Here is a 5,041-nt window from a genome sequence, read left to right as displayed (position 1 = left end):
GGAGAGCCCTCCCCCGGGCCCCGCCGCCGCTGCCGGCTCTGCTGCGCCCGGGCACGGACGGGTCTGGGCTTGAGCGGAGGGAGGAGCAGGGTGAGCAACATCTGCCCCAGTCCCCGCCCCGCCGGACGGCCCTGCAGCGTCTGCACCGCACGGCACTGCACGGAATGGAACGGCACTGCACGGCATGGCACATTTGTGGCATGGCATGGAATGGCATGGTACGGTATAGATGTGTCACAGCGTGGCCTGGCACATCACTGCAGGGGGTGATGCAGTTCGGTGTGGTGTGGCACCGCAGCCCAGCACAGCCTAGCACGGTGCTTGCTGAGGCTCCAGCCCTAGTGCCATGTAGGCATAGGCCAAGCACAAGAACCACTGTCCCCGTCCTGGCCCTGGCCAGGCACAGCAGGACAGTGCCAGGATAGTGCCACCATTGTCCCAGGATGATGCCAAGGCTCTCCCAGGCTGTGAGACGATGCTGCGGCCACTGTGGCCCCTCTGAGCTGGATTGGAATGAGTTGGGCACATCCTGCATTGCTACACCTGGCAGGGTGGGGAAGAATCCTCATGGCATGGGGCTAGACAGGATGGGCTGAGAAGGCAGGGAATAGGCAGGGTGATGCAGGGGGCAGGCAAGGAGTGCAGGCGGCAGTCTGGGGTGCAGATTCCCCAGAACAATGGCCTGTTCCCTACCTTGGTGCCCAGGGTGGTGCTGTCAGCCTGGGGCTGTTGGTGTGAGACCTATTCAAATCAGTGTCTCTTCCTCCCTCCTGGTGCCTCCCAGCTGCAGGTGGAAAGGGCAGGGGTGAAACACGTTTAACTGTGGAAATGGATAAAAACACCAGGAGAAGACAGAGAAGAAAGGAGAGGGAGACTGAATGAGTAAGGAAGGCTCTGTGCCACCAGGGGATGGCTGAAGGCCTTGGATGGACACCAACTGCAGTTGGGCTTGTGGCAGCACTGGTAAAATGAGCCACTGGCCACCATGACCACCCTCCATCCCCATCATGCACCATTAGCCCAAGGCAATGCCACCCCATCCCTGTCTCTGTCCCATTTCCATCAAGAAAACCAGATAAAAGACTTTATTTGGTTGTTTTCTGGTTCATGGAGTCAGGGCAGGTGCAGGTCAGGGGGAGAGTGTTGCCTGCATCCCCCATATCACCCCTGGCACTGCCCTGGTGTTACCACCTCCTTCCAACCCTGGCATCTTGGTTGTCACCAGCATGGGGACACCAAGGCTCCAGGACTCGCCCTCAACCACAAGCTCACTCAGAATGGCAGTGCCAGGTGCTGTTCCCAGTGCCAGGATGTGCTGGGGATGGGGGCTGCCCAATGTGTGCCAGGGGGCTCAGGAAGCTTTGCTGGGCTGGCTTTGGCTTACATGTGTCAGGCACCTGCCTCTGCCAGCTTCATCTTCTGCAGTCTGTCCCACACCTGCAGGAACCTGGGACAAGGGTCTGGCCCTGGCCCAGCCACCTCCTGCTCGTGCTGCAGGAGGGGCAGCCATGGGGTCTGGTTGGGATTCCCCCAGCCCTCCCCATGACCCTATTTTCTCCTGACACAGGTGTTCCCTCAGCTGTCACCATGACCTGGTCACTGCTGGCCACCCCTTGACCCGTGTCCACCCCGTCCAGCTTCCTTCAGCCACTCCTCAATTTCCCTGGACATTCCTCAGCTAAACTGCCCCAACAGCCTGATCAGCACTTGTCTGTCCCCAGGGAAGGACATGGATACGTAGCTGGATGGACATGTGGAGGGGGGATGGATGGATGGATGGATGGATGGAGGATGGATGGATGGATGGATGGATGGAGGATGGATGGATGGATGGATGGATGGAGGATGGATGGATGGATGGATGGATGGAGGATGGATGGATGGATGGATGGATGGAGGATGGATGGATGGATGGATGGATGGAGGATGGATGGATGGATGGATGGATGGAGGATGGATGGATGGATGGATGGATGGAGGATGGATGGATGGATGGATGGATGGAGGATGGATGGATGGATGGATGGATGGAGGATGGATGGATGGATGGATGGATGGACAGATGGATGGATGGATGGATACATGTATGGAGGTTGGATGGGGGGATGGATTCATGGGTACATGGTTGGATGGGGGGAAGGATTCATGCTCGTATGTATGGATACATGGGCAGATGAATGGATGGAAGATGGTGAGGTGAAGGCAGGAGAACTGGCCTGGATACAGAGATGGAGGCTGGGAGAGACAGACAAGGACAAAGGGGCATCACAGACCTCCTCAAGTCTGTGGTGGCACTTCTTCAGCTGCTGCTCCAGGTCAGGTGGGTGTCCCTGCAGCTCCTCCTGCAGCTGCCTCAGCCGCCAGCTCTCCAGCACCTTCAGGAGCTCAGCCCTGTGCCAGGGCAGGATCCCCCTGTAGTGATGGACAGGCTTCAACCAGCCACCACACCCAGACGCTCAGCTGGAGACAGGCCCATTCCCATGCCCACTTGCTATGGCTGAAGAGTAGCTCCTAGTGCAGGTCCTGGGGGCTACAGGATTCCCGTATCAGGTTTGGCACCTTCTTAGGCTGAATAATGCTCCTGTGGCCATCAGGGGCCAGGTCCAGGGAGAGAACATCACTCCTGTCACCTTATTGAGAGGTAGGGGATCAGCAGGGGATGGGAGCACCAGGGGATGAGTCACCAGAAGCATGGAGTTACCAGTGGGAAAGGGTCATTGAGGATGGGGTCACCACAAGGGATGGCACAACCTGGGACAGAGTCACCAGGGGATGGGGAGGAGCCACATGCCAGTACAGGGTAAGATCCTGGACACCAGCCCCTGTGTCCCCAAGCCCCTATGTCCCCCAGCCCCTGTGGTCTTGTGGTGGCACAGCTCAGAGTCCTCACATGCTGCTCCCAGCACCCTTAGTGTCCCTGTTTGTAAGTGTCCCTGTCCCAGGCCACCCCGTGGTCTCAGGCCACCCCATATCTTCCCATCACTTCTTAGTGTCCTCATTATCCCTGAAGTACCCACCACCCATCAGGTGCCCATCACCTCTCAGGTCCCCATTGTCTCCCGGGGTCCTCATTGTCCCTGGAGTCCCCATCACCCCTGGGGGGTTCACTATCCCTCAAGGTCCTCATTACTTCTTGGGGTCTCTCTCACGTTCAGGGTGCCTACTGTCCCTGGGGTCTCCCTCACTCCAACATCCCCATCACTCCTGGTGTCCTGTTGTCTCTGTGTCCCCTTCATCCCCAGTGGGGTTACCAACACCACTGGGGTCCCCATCAGTCCAGGTGTCACCACTGTGTGTCCTTATAACCTTCAAGTCCTCACTGTCCCTGGGATCCCCATCACCCCTGGGGTGTTAATCATCCCTCAGGGTCCTCATTACTCCTTGAAGTCTCCATTGCCTTCAGCATCCCCATTGCCCCTGTGTCCCCTGTTGATCCTGAGGACCCCAGGTTCCCATCACCCTTGGGATTCCACCACTCCCTAGTAGTCTCCATAACATCCAGGTCCCCATTGCCCCTGTGTCTCCATCACCCCTGGCATCCCCACTGTCCTTGAGGTACCCATCATGCCCCATCCCTGTTCCCCTGGGTCCCACAGCTCCATGCCCTAGTGCCAGCAGCCACCCAGCACTGTGCTGCTCCTTGAGGCTTTGTTGTCACCCTGGCCAAGGTGTCACTAGTGGAGACCAAATAAATTGACCCCCTGATGTCCCTCCTGCTGGGAGCTGTGGCTGGCCATGGTGGCTGGGTGCAAGGGAGCAGCAGAAGAATGGATGTTCTCCACGTTAGCTCTGGAACCCAAGGAGGGCAAGGGGTCCTCAGGCTGAACTCCAGGACAGGCACTGGAGTCTGCTGGGAGCACTGGGAGCACCAGACTCACTTGGGGAACACTGGGTTGGCTGAGGGCACTGGGAGCACTGGGAGCACGGGGTTTGCTGGGAGCATTGGGACTGATGGGGGCCCTGGGAACACTGGGAGCACTCAGGATTGCTGGGGGCACCAGGACCACTGTGGGGACATTGGGGCCACTGGAGGCACTGGGAACACGAGGGGTACTGGGATCACTGGGAAGGCTGGGACATCTTGGGGCGCTGGGGTCCGCTGGGGGCACTGGAAACACAGGGACCACTGGTGGGCACTGAGAACCCTGGGGGCCCTGGGGGTGCTGTGAGCACTGGGAGCACTGATGCTGGGTGCACTGGGACCCCTGGATTGTGTGGGTTACTGTGGGAGCTGAGGGTTAGACGAGAAACTGGGCTGGGGACTGGATGCACTGGGTATTATGGGAGATACAGGGAGTTACTGGGGGTCAATTGGGAGACTTATGGGGGATACTGGGATGGGGATTGGGTGGCACATGATGTTACTGGGGAGGCACTGGGGTTTATTGGGGGACCTGGGGTTACTGGGGAGGACTGGCAAGTACTGGAAGAGCTGGGATGGGGACTGGGAGCTTGGAGAGGGGGTCTTAGGGTTAGACTGGGAGTTACAGGGGAGCCTGGGGGTCAGATCATACTGGGGGTTACTGGGATGACTGGAACTCACTGAGGGCTGGAATGGAGACTAGTTACACGTGGGTGGTACTGGGATACTGGGAGGACTGAGGGTTACTGGGCGTGCTGGTGGGTTACTGCCATGGGGACTGGTTGCACTGGGGAGGTACTGGGAGGAGTGGGGTTTACCAGAGTCTGGGATGAGCACTGGGGGCTGCAGGGTTATGGGGAGATTGCGAGTTGCTGGGAAATCCAGGGGTCACTGGGGTGTGGTTGCACTGGGGAGGTACTGGGAGGACCGGCGATTACCGGGAGTACTGGTGGGTTACTGGGAGGACTGGAATGGGGACTGGGTGCACTGCGGGATACTGAGGGGTCACTGGGGACGGGATGGGGGCTATTCACACGCGGCTGGGCGCACCTGCAGCTCCTGCAGCGCTCGGGTCACTGGGCCTGCTGGGCCGGACTGGGTCTGCACACGCACCTCCCCGATAGGCGCTCCATTGAGGCTGCCTGCTCCTCAGGATGCGCGTCGCGCGGGTCGGCGCTC

At 59.2% G+C, this 5,041-nt stretch overlaps 2 protein-coding genes across 3 annotated transcripts in view; one reads left to right on the top strand and one right to left on the bottom strand.

Moving 5' to 3' along the window:
- The window catches only part of INAVA (innate immunity activator), a 9,383-nt gene extending 7,011 nt beyond the window's left edge, over positions 1-2,372 (bottom strand). For both annotated transcript variants that reach the window (XM_031061772.1, XM_031061773.1), the window contains exons 1-2: positions 2,274-2,372; positions 694-784 (exon numbers count right to left, since the gene is read on the bottom strand). The gene's annotated coding sequence lies outside the window, so the exon portion shown is untranslated. The remainder of the gene's footprint in view (positions 1-693; positions 785-2,273) is intronic.
- Positions 1-5,041, top strand: part of TMEM167B (transmembrane protein 167B) — a 7,050-nt gene that overhangs the window by 353 nt on the left and 1,656 nt on the right. The gene's annotated exons all lie outside the window — the stretch shown is intronic.

The sequence above is a fragment of the Geospiza fortis genome, unplaced genomic scaffold (assembly GCF_000277835.1).
Source record: "Geospiza fortis unplaced genomic scaffold, GeoFor_1.0 scaffold26, whole genome shotgun sequence".
NCBI classification, from domain to species: domain Eukaryota; kingdom Metazoa; phylum Chordata; class Aves; order Passeriformes; family Thraupidae; genus Geospiza; species Geospiza fortis.
This window is presented reverse-complemented; position numbering and strand designations above follow the sequence as displayed.